This window comes from Haematobia irritans, chromosome 4 (genome assembly GCF_050003625.1).
Source record: "Haematobia irritans isolate KBUSLIRL chromosome 4, ASM5000362v1, whole genome shotgun sequence".
Lineage (NCBI taxonomy): Eukaryota > Metazoa > Arthropoda > Insecta > Diptera > Muscidae > Haematobia > Haematobia irritans.
This window is the reverse complement of record NC_134400.1, coordinates 211555515-211572727: the sequence shown is the minus strand read 5'-3', so window position 1 is coordinate 211572727 and position 17213 is coordinate 211555515.

Here is a 17213-nt window from a genome sequence, read left to right as displayed (position 1 = left end):
TTCATAAAATATTTGAGACATACTTAAAAAAACGAAAATTTCATTGGGCTGTGGAAAATTTCGCAAAAAGTAATAAAACTAGCAAATAATTTTTTTACGATAAAAATAAGTTTAATTTAGCGTTAATTTAACTACGGAAATTTTTTTCTGTGTAGAGTTTTTGAGACATACTTAAAAAAAACGAAAATTTCATTGGGCTGTGGAAAATTTCGCAAAAAGTAATAAAACTAGCAAATAATTTTTTACGATAAAAATAAGTTTAATTTAGCGTTAATTTAACTACGGAAATTTTTTTCTGTGTAGAGTTTTTCCAAAAATGATTAATTTAATAGAACCAAAAAAAGATAGCCTCTTTGTTTTATGGGTTGCAGTAATGAAACGAAATTTCGGCCAATCGTTTGTACAACTAACTGAATTGGTGAGCTTGTCGAAACTACACTAAAAAGACTGAATATATATAAAAAAAGAAAGATAAACTTTTCATTTAATGCTTTTTATCCTTAGAGTCAGATGATTCTAATTTTCTTTACAAAAAATTAAATTATGTTGAACTGAAAATTTTGTCAAAATTTTATTTCTATAGAAAATTTTGTCAAAATTTTATTTCTGTCCAAAAATTTTTAAAATTTTATTTCTATAGAAAATTTTTTCAAAATTTTATTACTATAAAAAATTTTGTCAAAATTTTATTTCTATAGAAAATTTTTTCAAAATTTTATTTCTATAGAAAATTTTGTCAAAATTTTATTTCTATAGAAAATTTTGTCAAAATTTTATTGCCATGGAAACTTTTATCACAATTTTATTTCTATCGTAAATTTTGTCAAAATTTTATTTCTATTGAAAATGTTATCAAAATTTTATTTCTATCTAAATATTTGTCAAAATTTTATAAAAATTTTATTCCTATGGAAAATGTTATCAAAATTTTATTTCTATCGTAAATTTTGTCAGAATTTTATTTCCATCGAAAATGTTATCACAATTTTATTTCTATCGAAAGTTTTGTCAAATTTTTTCTATCAAAAACTTTATTTCTATCGAGAGTTTTGTCAACATTTTATTTCTATCAATAAAATATTATCAAAATTTATCAAAACTAGACGAATGCCGATTGTAAGCTAGTCCATTGGTATTATAGACATCATGATAGATAGGACATAGCCGACAATAACATGCCCTAAACCATCCCTATTAGATTAGTAAACTTAAGCATTAGGACATTTTCGCGATAATATTCGGCATTTATTTTGTCCCCACGGTCGAGGAATATGAGCGAGGAGCAACCATGGACCGTTATGGCGACCTCCACACCATTAGCATCGGCGGCGCTGTGGTACCCAACCGAAGGTGCAAATTTTCAGATGACCTCTTTGGCTAGTAAACCCGATTATTTTGTTTGGTCACAATCTGCTCAATTGGGAATGGGTTCTCATCGGAGAAACAGAATTCGGTAACTGCACGCAAAGAAGGAATAATTCGGAATGGCATAATTGCGGCAAACATGTAACATGTTCCCCGTCTAAAAATAACGGTTTGCTCTGGAAACATTTTTGAGGTTATCATATTCTTTCTATGGATGTGGCCACTTTTGTGTAAGCGAAGCAACGCCTTAGCGCTTTCCAGTCTATCTTTTTGGTGTATCGGTGACACAGTTGTCACTCGTGCGAAAAATAATTTACCAAAATTTTATTAAAATTTTAACAAAAAGCTACCAAATTTAAAAACTGAAGTTTTTTTTGTCAAAATGTTATTTCTATAGAAAATTTTGTCAACATTTCATTTCTATAGAAAATTTTGTCAAAATTTCATTTCTATAGAAAATTTTGTCAAAATTTTATTTCTGCTGAACATTTATAAAATATATTTTATTCTATTTTATTCAAAATCTACCAAAACGTCAAGAATTTTGCCAATCTACCAAATAGTAAAATACAAGTGTAAACGGCCGTAAGTTCGGCCAGGCCGAATCTTATGTACCCTCCACCATGGATTGCGTAGAAACTTCTACGAAAGACTGTCATCCACAATCGAATTACTTAGGTTGTGGTATCTTAAAACTTCTTAACATGGTTTTCTAAATTTTGAGTTAGTCCATGAGCGGTATATATTAGACAAAAAAGGTATGTATAGGTAAGTCTACTAATAATTACGAATCGATATGGACTTTTGCACGGCACGTAGAGAGCCAGAATTGAAATATGGGGGTCGCTATATACAATTTTGAACTTGATATGGGGCTATATACAATTTTGAACTTGATATGGACCAATTTTTGTGTGATTGGGGATCGATTTATCTGAGGGCTATATATAACTATAGACCGATATGGACCTAGTTAGGCATGGTTGTTAACGGCCATATACTAGCACAATGTACCAAATTTCAACTGACTCGGATGAAATTTGCTCCTCCAAAAGGCTCCAAAACCAAATCTCGGGATCAGTTTATATGGGGGCTATATATGATTATGGACTGATATGGACCACTTTTGGCATGGTTGTTAAATATCATATACTACCACCACGTACCAAATTTCAACCAGATAGGATGAATTTTGCTTCTCCAAAAGGCCCGGAGGTAAAATCTGGGGATCGATTTATATGGGGGATATATATAATTATGGACCGATAAGGACCAATTTCTGCATGGTTGGTGGATACCATATACTAACATCACATACCAAATTTCAACCGAATCGGATGAATTTTGCTCTTCCAAGGGGCTCCGGAGGTCAAATCTGGGGATCGGTTTATATGGGGGCTATATATAATTATGGACCGATATGGACCAATTTTTGCATGGGTGTTTGAGGCCATATATTAACACCACGTACCAAATTTCAACTCAATCAGATGAATTTTGGTCTTCCAAGGGGCTCCGGAGGTCAAATCTGGTGATCGGTTTATATGGGACCTATATATTATTATGGGCCGATATGGACCAATTTTTGCATGGTCATTAGAGACCAAATACTAACACCATACACCAAATTTCCGCCGGATCGGATGAAATTTGCTTCTCTTAGGGGCTCCGCAAGCCAAATCTGGGGGATCGGTTTATATGGGAGCTATGTAATATGTAATTATGGACCGATGTGACCAATTTTTGCAACGTTGTTAGAGACCGTATACTAACACCATGTACCAAATTTCAGCCGGATCGGATGAAATTTGCTTCTCTTAGGGCAATCGCAAGCCAAATTTGGGGGTCCGTTTATATGGGGGCTATACGTAAAAGTGGACCGATATGGCCCATTTGCAATGCCATCCGACCTACATCAATAACAACTACTTGTGCCAAGTTTCAAGTCGATAGCTTGTTTCGTTCGGAAGTTAGCGTGATTTCAACAGACAGACGGACGGACAGACGGACGGACATGCTCAGATCGACTCAGAATTTCACCACGACCCAGAATATATATACTTTATGGGGTCTTAGAGCAATATTTCGATATGCTACAAACGGAATGACAAAGTTAATATACCCCCATCCTATGGTGGAGGGTATAACAATTACCATTTTTGGTAGAATTCTACCAACTGTGGCAACCGTGACCGATTACTTCATTATTCAATATGTATTGAATCTATTCTCGGGATGTTAAGCTCTAGAGCAAGTTTTCTACCACTGCAGTGTGGATCTCGATAAAATCTGGTCTTCAATTCTTGGATCAAAACTGGTGTTGTTATCATTTTTTCGTCCACCAATATCACTGTAACGACCAATGCTACACTAAAAAGGCCAAATATTTTGCCTTTACTCTAATGAATTTTCTATTCATTCCGAGCCAAAGAAGCGGAGAATTGAAGTAAAGACACAATTCTATTTTAAATTTGAGTTTTGCTTACTTGATTCTAGGAAACCAATTTTAATATCGTTTTTTTTTTTATTTTTTCTTCATGTGGTACCAGAGTCCTTTAAAAACGTGTCCACTTTTACGTATAGCCCCCATATAAAGGGACCCTCAGATTTGGCTTGTGGAGCCTCTAACAGAAGCATATTTCATCCGATCCGGCTGAAATTTGGTACATGGTGTTGGTATATGGTCTCTAACAACCATGCAAAAATTGGTCCATATCGCTCCATAATTATATATAGCCCCCATATAAACCGATCCCTAGATTTGGCTTGTGGAGCCTCTAAGAGAAGCATATTTAATCCGATCCGGCTGAAATTTGGTACATGGTGTTGGTATATGGTTTCTAACAATCATGCAAAAATTGGTCCACATCGGTCCATAATTATATATAGCGCACATATAAACCGATCCCCAGATTTGGGTTGCGGAGCCTCTAAGAGAAGCAAATTTCATCCGATTCGCCTGAAATTTGGTACATGGTATTGGTATATGGTCTCTAGCAACCGTGCAAAAATTGGTCCATATCGGTCCATAATTATGTATAGCCCCCATATAAAACGTTCTCCAGATTTGACCTCTGGAGCCTCTTGGAGGAGCAAAATTCATCCGATCCGGTTCAAATTAGGAACGTGGTGTTAGTATATGGTCGCTAACAACCATACCAAAGTTGGTCCAATCACACAAAAATTGGTCCATATCGGTTCATAATCATGGTTGCCACTAGAGCCAAAAATAATCTACCAAAATTTTATTTTTATAGAAAATTTTGTCAAAATTTTATTTCTAGAGAAAATTTTGTTAAAATTTTATTCGGTTCATAATAAAATTTTCATCATTGTCAAAATTTTATTTCTATAGAAAATTTTGTTCAAATTTTATTCGGTTCATAATCATGGTTGCCACTCGAGCCAAAAATAATCTACCAAGATTTTATTTATATAGAAAATTTTGTCAAAAGTTTATTTCGATAGAAAATTTTGTTAAAATTTTATTTCTGTAGACATTTTTGTCAAAATTTTCTGTCTATAGAAAATTTTGTGAAAATTTTTATTTCTATAGAAAATTTTGTGAAAATTTTATTTCTATAGAAAATTTTGTTAAAGTTTTATTTCTGTAGAAAATTTTGTCAAAATTTTATGTCTACTTTGTCAAACTGAATTATATACGTATTGGATCGATCTTTTTTGATTTAATATATACCACGTATGGACTTACATACAATTTAGAAGATGGTGTTAGGAGGTTTTAAGATACCTTTCCATCGGCAAGCGTTACCGCAACTTAAGTAATTCGATTGTGGGTGGCAGTGTTTAGAAGAAGTTTCTACGCAATCCATGATGGAGGGTACATAAGCTTCGGCCTGGCCGAACTTACGGCCGTATATACTTGTTTTTAAATTATTAAAGTCAAGTTGACCTTAATAAAATGAAATTTTCTTTCATGTTATGATACCCAATTTTAAATCAAAACGCTTAACAATAAGGACAAAACCACCGTGGTGCAATGGTTAGCATGCCCGCCTTGCATACACAAGGTCGTGGGTTCGATTCCTGCTTCGACCGAACACAAAAAAGTTTTTCAGCGGTGGATTATCCCACCTCAGTAATGCTGGTGACATTTCTGAGGGTTTCAAAGCTTCTCTAAGTGGTTTCACTGTAATGTGGAACGCCGTTCGGACTCTGCTATAATTCTGGAGGACTCTGACAATATCCACTTTGGCAATATCCACTTTATTTCTCAATGCAATAGAGCGAAATGTTTTTCTATACTTGTAAACAATAAAATGAATTGTCACTGGAAGAAATTTGTCAACTGTCAGGCGAGCGGTTTAGAAATGATATCAACCTGAAGTTGGTTCCAATAGATATCAGCCACCCTATAAGGTAAATAGAATGTAATTACAGTCTACAATTCAAAATTTTTTTCAAAATCCACATTATCAATATTATTAACGGGTTCCCATAAGAATTATTGCCGCATGTAGTCCTACTCCAAAGAAATATTCCTTAACTATGCTGATTTTTTTTTGTGTATCAACCCAAACTAAAACAAAATCGGAGACAAAACAACAACAATTACTATTGTTGTTATTAAAATGAACACATCCCACATATGTGTAACTATTATGTAAAACTAATATCTACGAAGCTATTATATATTAATATATTTTTCATGTAAATCGATTTGTTTAACATTAGCCAAGTGTGGTATGTGTTTTTTTTGATATATATGATATGAATGTATGTAAGTAGAAATTTATATAGCAAAAAATCCTAACCTTGAAATTATGCAGCGCCAGTTTTGTTTCGTTTTTTCATTCACATTTTTTTTTGCAATTGAAATGGATTAATTGGCGCCACTTCAAAGATTAGCTTAAGTTTGGCATTTCAATTGAAAATTCGTTATGCTTGACGGAATGAGTCATCAAACTGAGACGGGATACATTGATCATTTTTTTTGTTGCTTCTAATATATATTTTTTAATTGATTGATTTCGGGTCTATTATGAAATTGAGACTGTTAATATTTAAGAGAGTGTGTGGAAGAAATACCAAAAAAAAAATATTCGAATAGTTAATGCTTTCAAGTTCTTTTTTTAATGGATAAACATTAAATTGTATATAGGCCATTCCATAGCATATATTTGGAAAATCATTTTGTTGTCTATGATTTCAGCTTAAAACCATGCATTGACGAAAATACGAAAAAGTGTAGCTTAACCAACAGAGGAAAAGAATGTTTGTCAAATTTATTTGGGCAAAGCTCTATAGGCTGCAAGATGATTGGATGGGCGTACGTTTCGGAATTACCACATTCCTCATCAGCATCCTCTACTTGCAGCAAAACTAGCAACCAATTATCGGAATAAATTCAGGCAGTTCACTAACCCCAAGTGAACCACACTTGAACATTTTGTTGGAAAATCTTATTATAATCTCCACTATAGGGTGGAGGAAATACTAACTTTGTCATTCGCGATGTCTGTTCGCTCGTCTGTTCAAATCGCGCTAACTTCATTTCTAACGGCCGTTGCACTGAATTTGCAAATTAAAAAATTCTGTGATATTTTGTGAAATAAATAATTTTTATAATTTTTTATAATTTTTAATGGATTCTAACGCTTGACGGAAACGTTTGACCTCAAATAAAGGGTGATACGGTCAAAATTTGGTCAATATAAACTTGACGTATTTCTTTCAATTTCGCATTTAAAAAAACCTGAACACCCCTCATTTTGAAGGTGTGTGTAGAATGTTGCTCCTATTTTGATTTTGGAATTCACTCTTCAGTTGTCAAAATGCCGTCCAAGCAAGAAGAGCAGCGTATCAAAATTTTGCTCGCGCATCGCGAAAATCCGCGCTACTCGCACGCAAAGCTGGCAAAATCGCTAAAAGTTGCCAAATCAACCGTTACAAATGTAATTAAAGTGTTTGGGGATCGTTTGTCGACAGCCAGGAAGTCTGGATCGGAAGCCGCTGAGACGACAAAGAGAGTTGCCGGTAGTTTCAAGCGAAACCCTAACCTCTCTCTCTGAGATGCCGCAAATAAGCTGGGTGTATAGTCTACAACCGTGCATCGAGCCAAAAAACGAGCCGGAATATCGACTTACAAGAAAGTAGTGACTCTAAATCGCGATGATAAACAAAATACGACGGCCAAAGCGCGATCCCGGAGGCTGTACACGACGATGCTGACGAACTTTGACTGCGTGGTAATGGACGACGAAACCTACGTCAAAGCCGACTACAAGCAGCTTCCGGGACAGGAGTTTTATACGGCAAAAGGAAGGGGAAAGGTAGCAGATATTTTCAAGCACATAAAACTGTCAAAGTTCGGAAAGAAATATCTGGTTTGGCAAGCCATCTGTACCTGTGGCTTGAAAAGCAGCATTTTCATAGCTTCCGGGACGGTCAACCAAGAAATTTACGTGAAAGAGTGTTTGAATAAACGTCTGCTGCCTTTCCTGAAGAAACACGGTTGTTCCGTACTGTTTTGGCCGGATTTGGCATCTTGCCATTACGGTAAAAAGGCCACACTGAAAAAAAAGTGAACCCACCAGGAAAGAAAATTTTAGTTAGTTTTAGAAAAAATATATTAATTTTAGAAAATTTTAACTAAACTGTATTAGAAACGCAGATGTCACGTCGATTTCACAAAACTAAGTAAATAATTTTCGATAAATTCAAGAAAATTTATTAGACATAATTTATTTTTTTCACTTGTTAAAGAAAATTTCGAAGTTTGAAGGAAAAAATTGGCGTTAAAAATTGCAAAAATGTCTTTAGTACCATACGAAGTTCATGATGGGCTCATTACTGGTAAAATTTAAAAATTTTAAGAAATTCTGAACTATTTTGTGGGAGACCCGAATTTAGTTAATCTTTATGCTTCATTTGTGTATAATTTTTTCCTCTATTTTAATTATTTTAACTAACGTACGCAAAAAATTATTAACGTCATTGAAACTTTCTTAAAACGTAAAAATCCCATGAACTTAAATTAAATTAAATCAGCTTTAGTGAAATATAGGGTTCACTTTTTTTTGAGTGCATGGAGTGGTACGCCGCCAACAACGTGCAGGTGGTTCCCAAGGACAAGAACCCTCCCAACACGCCAGAGCTCCGCCCAATTGAGAAATACTGGGCTATTGTCAAGCGGAACCTAAAGAAGACCAAAAAAATGCTAAGGACGAGCAGCAGTTCAAGGCAAACTGGCTTTCTGCGGCGAAGAAGGTGGCTGTACAAAATCTGATGGCAGGTGTCAAGCGTGAGGCCCGGCAATTCGGATTTGGAAAAGCGAAAGCCTATCTGAATATTTTTCCTGAATTTTATACTAATTGAACTTGAAAAAGAAATTTATGGCGATTTCGATTGGGAAAAAAGGTGCAACATTCTCGAAATTGATTGCCACATATGAAGGACACTGTCATAAATTTTGGTTCCTGTACCCCTCAAAATGTTGTGAATTAATAATAACTTTGGAACGACACTATCATTTGGGCGAAAACACAATGAGGGAAAAAGTAGTGTAACACCAAGGCAACATTTTTTTTGCGAAACGAAAACGCCCTTAATTTGATTTTTCAAATAAACGATTTCACCGATTTACACGCGTTTTCCCTTGACCAAATTTTAACCGTATCACCCTTTATTTTCAAAAATGCACAATATGTTCAGATTGGATTCATAATTTTTTTCGACAAAATTTAAATGATTTGTACCATTTTATGAATTCTTACACTGTTTTTAACCTATTTGAAGCAAAAAACGTTAAAATTACCCATTAAAAGTATGCAAAAAACAAGTTATAAAAAATTTAATTAAAATAACTTCCTGGGTAGTTAAAATAAAGGACATCATTGGGAGTGCATCTTTTGGAAGTGCTTTTAAAGTTGTGCCTTTGGAAGAACTTCCAAATTTTGTTTGCTGGGAAGTAGTGCAAACTTGGATCTCTGCAATGAATTTTATATGCGCTTGTCATAGGACGGAAGTACTCCATTTTTGGATCCTTCACATTGCTTTAGAAGTTGTGCCTTGGAAATTCATTTGGATGAAGAAATTGAAAAAAACAAGTATATAAGGCCGCAAGTTCGGCCAGGCCGAATCTTATGTACCCACCACCATGGATTGCGTAGAAACTTCTACGAAAGACTATCATCCACAATCGAATTACTTGGGTTGTGGTATCTTAAAACTTCTTAACATCGTTTTCTAAATTGTGATTTAGTCCATACATAGTATATATTAGACAAAAAAGTTATGTATAGTTAAGTCTACAAATAATTACGAATCGATATGGACTTTTTGTACGTAGAGAGCCAGAATTGAAATATGGGGGTCGCTTATATGGGGGCTATATACAATTATGAACTTGATATGGACCAATTTTTGTGTGATTGGGGATCGATTTATCTGAGGGCCATATATAAATATAGACCGATATGGACCTAGTTAGGCATGGTTGTTAACGACTATATACTAGCACAATGTACCAAATTTCAACTCACTCGGATGAAATTTGCTCCTCCAAGAGGTTCCAAAACCAAATCTCGGGATCGGTTTATATGGGGCTATGCACGATTATGGACTGATATGGACCACTTTTGGCATGGTTGATAAATATATTAAATATACTACCACCACGTACCAAATTTCAAGCAGATCGGATGAATTTTGTTTCTCCAAAAGGCACCGGAGGTCAAATCTGGGGATCGGTTTATATGGGAGCTATATATATTTATGGACTAATAGGAACCAGTTCCTGCATGGTTGTTGGATACCATATACCAACATCACGTACCAAATTCCAACCGAATGGGAAGAATTTTGCCCTTCCAAGGGGCTCTGGGGGTCAAATCTGGGGATCGGTTTATATGGGGCCTATATATAATTATGGACCGATGTGGACCAATTTTTGCATGGTTGTTAGAGACCATATACTGACACCATGTACCAAATTTCAGCCGGATCGGATGAAATTTGCTTCTCTTAGAGGCCTCGCAAGCCAAATCTGGGGATCGGTTTATATGGGGGCTATATATAATTATGGACCGATGTGGACCAATTTTTGCACGTTTGTTAGAGACCATATACTGACACCATATACCAAATTTCAGCCGGATCGGATGAAATTTGCTTCTCTTAGGGGCCTCGCAAGCCAAATCGGGGGATCGGTTTATATGGGGGCTATATATAATTATGGACCGATGTGGACCAATTTTTGCATGGTTGTTAGAGACCATATACTAACACCATGTACCAAAATTCAGCGGGATCGGATGAAATTTGTTTCTCTTAGAGGCCTCGCAAGCCAAATTTTGGGGTCCGTTTATATGGGGGCTATACGTAAAAGTGGACCGATATGGCCCATTTGCAATACCATCCGACCTACATCAATAACAACTACTTGTGCCAAGTTTCAAGTCGATAGCTTGTTTCGTTCGGAAGTTAGCGTGATTTCAACAGACGGACGGACGGACGGACGGACGGACGGACGGACATGCTCAGATCGACTCAGAATTTCACCACGACCCAGAATATATATACTTTATGGGGTCTTAGAGCAATATTTCGATGTGTTACAAACGGAATGACAAAGTTAATATACCCCCCATCCTATGGTGGTGGGTATAAAAACTAAAAAAACAAAATTTTTTTCCAATTTTACTTTTCATTTTTATCAGTAATTTTTGTTACTTTTTTATTTTCTTATTATGAAATTTTTACAAATTAAAAAACTTCTTCGCTTCTACCGGGGGTTGAACCTGGGTCTGTTGGCACCATAACAGAACGCCTTAGCACACTCAGTGAACACGATGCATCAAAATGTCTATTCAAATGTATGTGACATGAACCTAATATGACACCACGGCATGACATTCTAACTACTTCCTGAGATGTTCTTTATTATTATGAATGAAAAAATAAAGAACGCTGGTTCAGCGGCAATTTTTATACCCTTCCCCACTACTGTGGTACAGGGTATAATAAGTTTGTGCATTTGTATGTAACGCCAAGAAGGAAAAGTCTGAGACCCATCGTTTAGTATACCGATCGTCTTAGAATTAAATTCTGAGTCGATTTAGCGATGTCCGTCTGTCTGTCCGTCCGTCTGTCTGTCTGTTCATGTATTTTTGTGCGCAAAGTACAGGTCGCAGTTTAAGTCCGATCGTCCTCAAATTTGGCATAGGGTCGTTTATTGGGACAAAGACAATCGCTATTGATTTTGGTTCAGAATCGGTTCAGATTTAGATATAGCTGTCATATATATTTATACCCGATCTGTTATAATTGGCGTGTTTATCAACCAATGTTCTTCAAATTCCGTACATCCGAATATTTTATGAGTCTCGAAAAACTTGCAAAATATCAGCCAAATCGGTTCAGATTTAGATATAGCTCCCATAAATATCTTTCGTCCGATTTAGACTCATATGACCACAGAGGCCAAAGTTTACTACCAATTTTCGTGAAATTTTGCGTAGAGAGCAGTATTGGTATTCTACCAATGCTTGGTAAATTTTATTTAAATCGGTTCAGATTTAGATACAGCTCCCATATATATCTTTCGTCCGATTTGAATTTATATGGCCTCAAAAGCCAGAGTTTTGCAGTGATTTCCTTAAAATTTTGACCGAGAGGTACGTTTAATGATATCGTTATGTGTGCCAAATCTGGTTAAAATCGGTTCAGATTTAGATATAGCTGCCATATATATGTAGACCAGAGGTGGGAAAATATGGTAGACTATTTCATATTTTGGACCCATTGTCAATGGGATTTTCCTCCAATTGACGGGATAGTTTCCACAGAGAATATATTTAATATGATATTTAAGTGTGTCAAGTTTGATCTAATTTGGTTCAGATTTAGATAAAACCTCCATATATCCGTTCTTCCGGTTTATACAAATAAAGCCAAATTCCCACACTTTACACAAAATTATGTGATGATTTCCCCATATCATTGTCATAAATATCCTACACACTGTAATGCCAGACAGAACGGTTGAGTTTTAAATAAGGCTCCAATTCGCCCGACTTGACCAAATAATATATCACAATCCACACTTGACCACATATCTTGGCAAGATCTAACCAATATCTTTGTAAAATCGTCACTGCTGAGTAGCAAAAAATTGTAAATGTTACTCAAAATGTCCTATATCTCGAATACATAAGTATCGCGTGATAAATCAGAAATGCTCTTTTGTACAATTGCTTTAAAATTTCTCTTGCTTCATATTTCCCATATTTTTTGCTAACATTGTGTTTCATTCCAGGGCGTTAGCCGATTTCAATTTTAATTCTAGAGATTTTGCAGAAGTACAAAAAATTGTCTCCATTATAAGTATTTTATCTGGAAATGGAAACCTTTATATAGCTCCCAGCAGATTTGAAGTAGTTGAGATGGTTACACAAATGTTGGTCTACATAGTGGTGAAGGGTATAATATAGTCGGCCCCGCCCGACTTTAGACTTTACTTACTTGTTTTTTTATTAAATATTTTTCAAAAAAAAATATTTTTTCGGAATATATTTTTGTATAAATATATTTTTTCCATTAAAAATCCACAAAAAATTATCGTTTGCAATTTGCAAAACCATCCCAAAAGAACTTCCATGGATGTGAAAAAGTCAAACGGCACAGGTTCAAATACCAGCGGGGTTAATTTTTTTATACCCTCCACCATAGGATGGGAGGTATATTAACTTTGTCATTCCGTTTGTAACACATTGAAATATTGCTCTAAGACCCCATAAAGTATATATATTCTGGGTTGTGGTGAAATTCTGAGTCGATCTGAGCATGTCCGTCCTTCCGTCCGTCTGTCTGTAGAAATCTCGCTAACTTCCGAACGAGACAAGCTATCGACTTGAAACTTGGCACAAGTAGTTGTTATTGATGTAGGTCTGATGGTATTGCAAATGGGCCATATCGGTCCACTTTTACGTATAGCCCACATATAAACGGACCCCCAAATTTGGATTACGATTGCTCTAAGAGAAGCAAATTTCATCCGATCCGGTTGAAATTTGGTACATGGTGTTGGTATATTGTTTCTAACACCCATGCAAAAATCCACATCGGTCCATAATTATATATAGATCCCATATAAACCGATCCCCCGATTTGGCTTAGGGAGCCTCAAAGAGAAGCAAATTTCATCCGATCCAACTTAAATGTGGCACATGGTGTTGGTATATGGTCTCTAACAATCATGCAAAAATTGGTCCACATCGGTCCATAATTATATATAGGCCCCATATAAACCGATCACCAGATTTGGCCTCCGGAACCTCTGCGAAGACCAAAATTCATCTGACTCAGTTAAAATTTGGTACGTGGTGTTAATATATGGCCTCAAACACCCATGCAAAAATTGGTCGAAATCGGACCATAATTATATATAGGCCCCATATAAACCGATCCCCAGATTTGACCTCCGGAGCCCCTTGGAGGAGGAAAATTCATCCGATTCGGTTGAAATTTGGTACGTGATGTTAGTATATGGTATCCAACAACCATGCAGGAATTGGTTCATATCAGTCCAAATTATATATAGCTCCCATATAAACCGATCCCCAGATTTGACCTCTGGTACCTTTTGGAGAAGCAAAATTCATCCGATCTGGTTGAAATTAGGCACGTGTGGTAGTATATTTAACAATCATGCCAAAAGTGGTCCATATCAGTACATAATCATATATAGCCCCCATATAAACCGATCCCGAGATTTGGTTTTGGAGACTCTTGGAGGAGCAAATTTTATCCGAGTCAGTTGAAATTTGGTACATTGTGCTAGTATATGGCCGTTAACAACCATACCTAACTAGGTCCATATCGGTCTATAGTTATATATAGCCCTCAGATAAATCGATCCCCAATCACACAAAACTTGGTCCATATCAAGTTCATTGTATGTTATATAGCCCCCGCATAAGCGACCCCCATATTTCAATTCTGGCTCTCTACGTACCGTGCAGAAGTCCATGTCGATTCGTAATTATTTGTAGACTTACCTAACATATACATAACTTTTTTGTCTAATATATACCACGTATGGACTAGCTCACAATTTAGAAAACGATGTTAAGAAGTTTTAAGATACCACAACCCAAGTAATTCGATTGTGGATGACAGTCTTTCGTAGAAGTTTCTACGCAATCCTTGGTGGAGGGTACACAAGATTCGGCCTGGCCGAACTTACGACCGTATAAACTTGTTTTATTATTATTTGTTTACTTTTTTACTGATTTTCTATTCTTTTTTGCGAAAATTAAATGTCCAAAACTTTAATTTTCACTGTAAACGGCCTAATTGGGTACTTTCTTAGACTTTTCTAAAAGGGCTGCATCGGAAGTGGAAAAAATCGATAAGGGACCCCGGGATGCGCTTTAAAAGAAGTGTTTTGAGGACTTGTCCAAGGGAACTGCATCGGAAGTGGAAAAAAATTGATGGGAGATTCTGGGATGCACTTTAAAGAAATTTTTTTTGCTGGGATTGTAGAAGTTTTAAGGTATTCTTTTCAATGAAGTCATTTTGTCCTTATACCCAGCAAAAAAAGCGTTGCCAAAAAAGTAATGAAATTGTTCTTTTTGGATTCGGAAGTGGTGCAAAATTGACGCAGAAGCGATGAATTTAACATGGACTTGTCATAGGAGGGAAGTCCTCCATTTCAACAGCCGTTGCAATCAATTTGCATCACTTCTTTAGGTGTGATCCGAATTCAATGTTTTGGATGTAAATTAAAAAATTCTGTGATATTTTGTCAAATAAATAATTTTTATAATTTTATATAATTTTTAATGGATTCTAACGCTTGTCGGAAACGTTTGACTTCAAATATTTTCAAAAATTCACAATTTTTTCAGATTGGATTTAAATTTTTTTCGACAAAATTTAAATGATTTGTACCATTTTATGAATTCTTACTCTGTTTTTAACCTATTTGAAACAAAAAAAGTTCAAATTATCCATTAAAAGTATGAAAAAAACCAAGTTATAAAAAATTGAATTAAAAGAACTTCCTGTGTAGTTAAAATAAAGAACATCATTGGGAGTGCATCTTCTGGAAGTGCTTTTAAAGTTGTGCCTTTGGAAGAACTTCCAATTTTTTTTTGCTGTGTAGTTAAGTGATTCACCTAAAAGAGAATTTTGTCTTAATATTCTGGTATTTCCAATGGATAACTGCTTGACAAAATAGTGTTGGTTCGGCCGAGGGTGACACATTTACTATATAATTAGATTCTAAATTCTAAATTTACTCCTGATATCCAATTTGGAGTGGAATGTCCCATATATATTCGCTCGCTCATATATTTTTGGGAAAATGTCTTTTATTTATTGCATTGGATTTTTTGCTTAATTTTTGCCAGTGCCAGGCTGATCATAGAAATGACCTTCACTGAATCCATAGACCCATAGTAATAATAATAAGTGTTTCTCTAAACAATTGCACACCTTTCCAAAATAAAAGCTCATACACTCCTATCCATTGTTTTTTTGTGCTTGGGGTATTTATTCCCAATTTTTTTTGCTATGTTTGTTATACATTTTTCATTAATATTAATTCAAGTATATTTCTTTCCCCCTAAAAAATATTCACAGATATCGAAAAACAAATACTATTTGTTTATATTTATTCACGGATACATTGTTGTTGTTTGTTATGGGTTTTATTTAATTAGATTTTTATATCATTTCCCATTTTTGGCAATTTTAATGAATTGCAGAGGGATTACGGATTTTTGCCAAAAAGAGAAGTGTATAAAAAAATTTAAAAAAATGTATATGTATCGTATATGAAAAACTTTAATAACCAAAAAAGTAGATTGTCATTCGTACTCTGGATGTACATATAAACGAGACGGGAAACAAGTGTCCAAAATCATTGTATTAGTCATGTGTTGGCTTTGGATGAAATTAAACCATACGTTGTCTATCAGGTAGGTGAGCATTTGTCTGTTGTTAACAAAATTACTTAATGTGCTTTAAATTTTTTGATGGTTTAATTTGTGGTTTGCTGCCATTTGGCTAAACGATTCCAAGACTTTTGAACTTGACTCCATAAGCTATTGAACTACTTTTGATAACCGTTTATGTGTTGTTTGGATTGGAATGCAATCATTAGTGCTTTAATTTAAGTGGATATTATGGCCTATGGAAATAAGGCCTACATTTTTTGGGGATTTTATAATAAAATAGGCAGAGTAACTAATTATCAATGATAGGAGTGCGTAGGATCATTATGGGATTATAATTCAAATTGGATAAAATTGCATTGATAAATTTCAGGAACGCACATGTATGAATGATTGATTTAAATTCTCGCAATTCTAGCTGGGTCTACAGCACTTACAAATGATTTTACAATATAATGTTGATCATAAAAAAAAAGTTTATTCACTAGACTACCTTGAGAAGGATAAAGGATTAATGAACTAAACATTGATGAATTTAAAATCTGTAATAATAACTCATACTTCATTTAAATAAATTTAAACATTGAGGAATTTAAAATCAGTAATAATAGCTCACACTTCATTTAAAGAAATTTACTGACGTCATTCATTATTGGCAATTCTTTGAAAAGTATTGGGATAAATTTGCACACAAAATAAAAAAAAATCCACATAAAAGCTATTTATTTTTTTTATTAATTCAATATTGGTGTAAAGGTGTGATTTCATCAAGAACGCCTTCATTCCCGCTAAATAAACAAAAAACAGAGCAAAAACAAAATCATACCACCCACCTATTGTAGTTGAAAACACCAAGATTTAAAACTCACCTTAAAGGTGAATAATGAAAAGAGAGCATTTAGAACAATAGTGCCACTCACAAACACA